The sequence below is a fragment of the Rhinolophus sinicus genome, chromosome 3 (genome assembly GCF_057876585.1).
Source record: "Rhinolophus sinicus isolate RSI-liver-muscle chromosome 3, RSI-T2T, whole genome shotgun sequence".
In the NCBI taxonomy this organism is placed as follows: domain Eukaryota; kingdom Metazoa; phylum Chordata; class Mammalia; order Chiroptera; family Rhinolophidae; genus Rhinolophus; species Rhinolophus sinicus.
In genome coordinates, this window is record NC_142503.1 from 133848791 (window position 1) to 133856489 (window position 7699).

Consider the following 7699-nt stretch of genomic DNA (forward strand, 5'->3'; position numbering starts at 1 on the left):
TAAGCACTGGTGATGTAATGTAACAATACTGTATTGTGTACTTGAAAATTGCTAAGAGTGTAGATCTTAATTTTCACTACAAAAGAAGAAGTGGTAATTTTGTGAGGTGATGGAAGTGTTAACTAACCTTACTGTGGCAATCATTTTGCAAAGTACAAGGGTATCCAATCAACAACTGTACACCTTGGACTTACACAGTGTTGACTGGCTGCACATCCCACTAGCCCAGCCATGGCGCCGCTCCTCCCGCCAAGATCTCAGCAAGATGCCATCTCAAATGTAACACGCCATGCAAACCATGACGTTCACGTCTCACAAATTTGCTGGGGATAAAGGCTCCTTAACAAAGGAGGACCTGAGAGTGTTCATGGAAACGGAGTTCCCTGGATTTCTGGAAAATCAAAAGACCCTCTGGCCATGGACAAAATAATGAAGGACCTGGACTAGTCCCGGGACAGCAGAATGGACTTCCCGAGCTTCTTTTCGCTAATTGCTGGGCTCGCCATTGCATGCAATGACTATTTTGTAGTACAGGTGAAGCAGAAAGGAAAGAAGTAGGTGGCACTGAGCAATTGCTCCTGCCTTGATAAGAGTGCTCCCAATGGGTCACTTTCGGAAGTCCCATGTCCCACAGCTTCCCCTGTATAAAGGATTTCATGAGCAGATTGGGACCCTTAGAAAATGTACAAATAAAATCCCACCCCCATTTGACAAGAGAAAAAAAAGCCAATTAAAGCCAGATAAGTTTTGATTTCTATATTGCTTGTATTCTGTTGCCCTCAATAAACAGATTTCTTTTTTAGTTCTTAAAACAAATGAATGAACGAAAACTTAGTGCAACTGCATCTCAATAAAGCTGAAAATAATAAAGTTATCAATAAAACTGTAATTACTCCCCAAATCCAGTAGAATTATTAGTGAAGTTAGCAAGATTCCTAGCTACGAGGTGAATATATATATAGATATATATACATATATCTATCTATCTATCTATAAACTGTCTTGTATACTAGCTACAGACATGTAGAAAATGAAACTTAAAACAATACAATTTACAAGAGCTTAAAATCAAATCAAATACTAACAATAAATCTAACAGAAATATGCAATTCTCTTTACAAAAAACTATAACACATTACTGAGATAAATTAAAGAATAAGTGGGAAATATAATGCTTTCATAGGTTGGATATCAGTTTTCCCAAAATACAATCTCAATCAAAATCTCAGAAAATTCCATTTTGTGGATCTTGACAAACGGATTGTAAAAATTCTATGGAAATACAAAGGACTGAAAATAACCAAAATAATCTAAAAGAAGAACACATCCAAAAAATTTATATTACCAAATACAAGACTCCTTCTAAATTTACACTAATTAGCAATATATTATTGGTATAAGGATAGACACATAAACAGATGGAACAGAATAGAGTCCAGAAATAGGCCCACAGATGTAAGCATTAATGATAAAATGACTGATAAAAAAATAAAGCAGTTTCTAAACCAATATCAGCAAAATTACCAGTCTTAAATACTAATGTACCTAATTTTCCCATCAGTCAGAGATTGTCACACCATTTTACAGATAAGAAAAACGTGAATTTTAGCTCATTTTAAGGAGAATTCTCTATTTTCCTGAATATTAATAACTTCACAATATTCTGAAAATTGAAATTAACTTTGACATGTTTTCTTAAATTTAATAAACTGACATTTTTATCACATTAATATGTTAAGTGAGCTTTATTGACATTAAAATAACTATAAAGATATTATAGACATAACTAAAATATCTATTTTATTTCTAGGACATTGTGAAAATCTTGTTATATAAATGTCTGTATTCACATTTGAACTTCAAAGTGTTAAACTTATTTACCTTCAGGGAATGTCTATGAGGTTGAATCATCCTAAATATACAGTTTTCACACATAACACCATCTTGAAAACATCTGGACTTTGCAGAAACCACAGAATAAGAAATAATCCTTCAAGATGAAAACAATCGTATTCCTATCAGGGAAAATAATTTTCTAAGAAAATATCTGATTTTCCTGAAATTACAACTAATATATATATAGCCCTGTTCCTAATGTAGCTATCTGATCTTTGTATATTTTGGGGGGGAGGTGAGACAAACATTCTCTGTGAAGACTCAAAAACCTCAGGGAGAATTTGATAGGCTGACAAAAGAGACAACCGTTTAGTAGCACATACCTATAGCTCAATAGCAATGGAAATTTACAGAGAACAGTATTCTCTTCAGTTGAGATTTACAAATAGTATCCTTTTTATACCTTCCTTGTGTCTCACTGCATAAGTCTGAATGTTCATCAGCCAATAAAACATAGTAAGTTTAAATATAAGACAGGAACAAGCGGCGGGGGGGAAGCTTGTATGATTAAAAAAAAAAAATCAAAGGATTATAAAATCATGGCAAATCAATATGATTGGGAGAAATAATATATTGAAACCCAAGTCTAATAAGCAAATCCCACAAGAAGTCTGAATCCAGACATTTCTTCTGCAAGTAGCCCGATTTTGGGTTCCATAGCCTACCTATACTGAAGTCATCAGCTCACATTATAAGGAAACATGTATTGTGTCTCCAAGTTTCATACGAGCTTTAGTATTTTCCTACTGCAGCAGTTATTTTCTGCTTACCAAGGGAGTCTTGGGAGACATGTCAGGGCAAAGGACTGATTCAGCAAATTTGTAGAAACCGAGACTAGGATTGGCCATTCAAATTGAATTAGATCTTGATGAAAAGAAGTTTACAAGGCATTATTCACAGTGATCAAGACATAGAAACAACCAGTATCCTTCGATAGATGATGGATAAAGATGTGGTACATACATACAATGGAATTAGCCATAAGAAAAGGTGAAATACTGCCATTTGTGACAACGTGGATGGATCTTGAGATTATTATGCTAAGTGAAATAAGGCAGATAGAAAAAGTCAAGAGCCATATGATTTTACTCATATATGGGGTATAAAACTGAAAGCAACAAACGAACAAGACAAGCAAACAAAGGAACAAAAACTCATAGACACAGACAATAGTTTAGTGGTTACCAGAGGGGAAAAGGGGAGGAGGTGGTAGAAGAGAGAAAAGGGGGTCAAATATATGGTGATGGATGGAGAACTGACTCTGGGTGGTGAACACACAGTGCAGTATACGTATAAAATACGTAATATACGATGATGCATTATGTAGGATTGTACACTTGAAACCTACATAATTTTACTAACCAGTGTCACCCCAATACATTTAATTAAAAAAATAAACACAGAAAAAATGTTTGGAGACAGTTGAACCTGAAATATATGCAAGGCAATAGATGTGCAAATGGGGTACTTGTGTTCCTTGGGCCTGCTGCCACCTAAGCTGCTGACCTTCACCATTCCTGCCAATTCAGTGGGGTTCAGGGATTCATGATGGAGTCTCGACGCGAGCTCTCACTCTGCCACTTTCCCTCTATATCTGTTTCCTTAAATCCATAATCAAGATAAAACACTTGTCATGATTATCTTCGGGGATTGTTCTGAAACAAAAAAAGGTATGAGAGTACTCCTTGGACTCTGATTACATTATAAATATGGTTATCTTTGTGCACATTCAAGAGGATCAGAGCACTGCTGTAACAGGTCTTCGGGATAGGGAAGAACATGAGTCAGACACCTGGGTTTAAATCCTCTCTCACTAATAGTCTGGGTCAGATAGCATGGCAGGTACTTAGAATACAGAGTTAACTACATGATACCCACTAATATCCAGAGCCACTCAATGCACAAATATTATACACTTGCTGCCTGTTGGACAAGGGCTGAGCCATGTGGTGAGCTTTGGACAATAAAATACAAACGGAGATGAAATGTGTTCCTTCCAGGAGGAAATGTTACATTTCAGCATGTAGGTTGCCTTGCTCTCTCACTTTTTCCATGCTTCTTACATGTCAAAGGATGTATTCACCCCTCAAAAATATCCCAATGTATATGTGGCTTAAGCAAGAAATGCATTTTGTAGTTTTAAGGACCCTAAGGTTTTAGGATTATTGTTTTCTCCAGAATAATCAAGTTTATCTTTAATTGGATAAAACAATGAAATTAGTTTTTTTTTTCATAAAGCTCAACTTGTTCAATTTAAAGGACTGCATTTTACTCTGAGTTTATAGTCTTCCACATTTTTATGATGTGATAAAATAGCCTTTCTTTTATGAAATGATTAGCATATTGCTAGAATTCCAAAATGTTGGAATTACACAAATATAATAAATTACATGAATATAGTAAGGACGTACCACATGACTGCCGCTTTATGGGAAAAGAATTGTCTCCAGTAATTGCTAAAGTATGCCTTCAAAAAGTTAGCCAGCCAAGCCTTGTATCATAGCACTCCAGACTTTCTATGTGAGAATGCAAAGTTTTGGGTTGCACACTGGGAACCAAATAATGATGGCTGTGTTCATGACCTTGAAACACTATGGCAGGTCTCTGAATACCTCACTGAAATAATCTCAGATGGATGGAGCAAGTATGAGGTGTTTCAGGTCCATGTTACAATTTACTGTCTTCCAACATCTGCCCAAGTATTTTAAGGGTGTGAAAACCGGTCTGTAATTCCTATGTAATTAAAAGGCTTCTGATCAAACACTAAATTGTCCAGGACTTAGCCGGCTTCAAAGAGATTTTAGACCGGATTATACATATTTTAGGAAATTAAGGTAAAATTCTAGAACTGACATCAACGACTATTATTGAATGAGCAGTTACATTTAATGAGTGGATTGGATTGGCGATAAGGAATGGACCAGCAATTGGGAGAAGGTTGAAAACTGTCAGACTGGGGACGACTTGGCATTTGCCAGTTCAGAATTATGAAGGCTTCCCTGGAGTCCTGCTGTGCCTTTGCACTGCTAATTCCTTGTGTTTTACTTTTCTTTTAGATGCCTTCTCAGTGGAGCTAACAAAAAACCAAAACAAAACAAAATGGTCTCCAACACACTAAACAGCTGTCTCCAAGATCAGAAAGCATCAGAAAAGACCCTAAAGAGTTGTCTAATCCCAGAGGAAGATCCTGTTTAAGTGGAGAAGTGCTTGCAGCAGAAACCTTGGAAATTTCAGGGAGTGGGATTTTATTGTCAGAACTTTCAATAAAAGTGCAGCCACAGATCCTGGGAGCGTTAGATGAAAATTACCAACAAGCTGTCTTACCTGTGTGCACGCTACTGAGAGGAAGGGCAAACGTGAGCAAGTCGCTCTTGTACATCAGTCAAAAGTCTGACAGCTACCCTGCGAAGTTTGACGAGCTGCCATGTGCCCGACTACCTACGATACTCTTAACTGAACCATAAAAAGACAAAGAAATTAGTAATTGTATGCCTCCTGTCAATGTCCTTTCTTGTGAACTTTTCAAGCTGTTGGTTAACATTGTCTGGAATGATTTATCGATATAATCTTAGCTTTATTAGAAAAGACAGATTCAGTTGATTTTTTTTTCCAAATTGTTTTTTGAATGGATTTAAGGAAATGATACAGATATTGCCAGTTTCTGGACCTCTCCTTTTACTCCCTGCTCTGCCTCCTCCCATTAGGAAATCAAACCAATAAGATTAACATAATCTTTCCTGGAATTGACTGTTCTTTTTAAATAGATCCCATGATAGACATGTGTAAAAATCAATAACAGGCTCCTCATTTGTCAAAGCTAATGACTAAACTCATTTTGAAGTTCAATAGTGGTTACTGAGGAGTGGCCACACATTATATATCTAATCCTGTAGGTCTCTCCACTTACTCTGCAGAAGAACAGAGAAAAAGGAAGCTTTGTTGCTTAAGGCATGATATAAAAGCTTGTTTCTCTATTTTATTTTTACACATATATTCATTTTGCCTCCAAGTATGACTATTTCTGGATTGTTCAAGCTAATGTGTTAAAGGAAATTAAATGAAGAGTACTTCTTATAACAATTTGTAACACCTTCTCCTTTTTTAAACCAGTTCGATTATAACCTACTTCGATTATATTCTTAACTCCTTGAGGTTATGGGCCATGTCTTACACACTTTTAATATCCCCAGGGAGACTAACATAGTGACTGGGTCACAGGTTAGCACAAAATAAAGATTTGGTTCAATTAAGTGGAATTAAATTATCCAATATCGTGGTCCACCGCATAGCTGTTATCTTAGAACAGATATTCACATCCAGTGTACAGTGCAAAAGATAGAGCTTTCCAGCAGACTCTTCTTTGATAGATTCCCAGATAATTTAAGCAGTGTTTGCTTCAGAGGTGTTCTTGAAACCTCCCATAAAACCTTTTCCTGGACTCCAAAGGAGTGAGAACTGACAGGTTTCAATAGAACCCCATCCTCCCTTTTAAACAGCCTCTGATTATATGTGTATGCCAGCAACAAAGCATCCTAAATTCCAGAATAGAGTTGTGGATGAAACACCCATGTGGCATATAGCCCCTAACTAAGATTAGCTTTTTCAATTATTATTAACAAAGGCAATATCTTATATCTGCATAATGCTTTATGCTTTGAATAGCTTCTTTCATTACACCAAATCCAAATCATTTCCCAATCCAAAATCAGAAAAGTTAATATTTTTTTTCATGTCCCTAGAAACTGCAAATTGTGGTTTACTGTTCTGTATCCCTCATTTCATCAGCAAGTTGCCTTTTTTCTCTGGGCTCTAGGTTGTATATTGCATTGCATGCCCATTGGACACGGCCATCCCATGGAATCAATAGGTCAGATACAATTTGAAACTCCCTAGGTAATGGATTTTAAAAACTGCTTGAGGGTGGGGGAGAGAGACAGGAGGAAAAGGAATCCACAGAAACAATAACTGAAGTGGAGTGATACATTCATGATGGGAGCTGGAGAACTCCTATGCTTTATAATAGCTTCTCAGGGGAGAAGCCGCCCTTTTCCCGAGGAGCTGTCCTGGGAATAGCAGAGCCACTGTCATTCCATTCTTTTGATGAACAGAAACCTTATCAGTGCAATTCCCCTTGAGAGTTGAAGGGAGAAGGAAGGAGTTTAAAGACTTTTGAAAAATTTGGGTTGTGAGAGGAGGAAAACCCAGCATTCAAGCTTGTTCATTCGGAATAACATTCCCGTGTGAAGGGAAGGTATTCTGCCAAATTTAGGACCCTCTCCGAGCTCAGAGATACTGACAGCTGATCTGAGCTGGGTGCATGAGTTTATTCTTGCCAGAGGAGAGAGGGAGCGATGAAGTGAAAAGGATGGTGAATGAATTAAATAGAAAGTATAAAAATGAAAATGCTTGCCTCCAACATTAATACCACAAGGTGATCATATTTGCTGTTGCAGCTGTGCAATGAGGATGTCCATGCGTCAGTCGTTAAATAATAAGCAGCATAAATCATTTTGACTTAAGAATAAGACGCAGACACCTTGCGGTTTTTAATTATTTTTAGAAGCACAAAGTATTGCATGGCTTTGTCTCTCTCATCATTACAAGACTATAAGGTTGGAAAAATCAAGGAAGTAGGTGAAACTTGTACTGTCTTACACTATGGCTTTCTGGCATATATGAGGCAAAACAGGCTTTTTCTCCCCCTTCTATTCATAGAATCCTCAAAACTTTAATTATCTAGTGGCATAGGAGGAACAATCGAAAACTATTCCACGTCCAACAGTATGCTGTTTACGTGGTACAA

The 7699-nt window shown here is 36.9% G+C and overlaps 1 pseudogene; it reads left to right on the forward strand.

Moving 5' to 3' along the window:
- Positions 1–265: 265 nt before the first annotated feature.
- Positions 266–558, forward strand: LOC109444292 (protein S100-A10 pseudogene; annotated as a pseudogene).
- Positions 559–7699: the final 7141 nt, after the last annotated feature.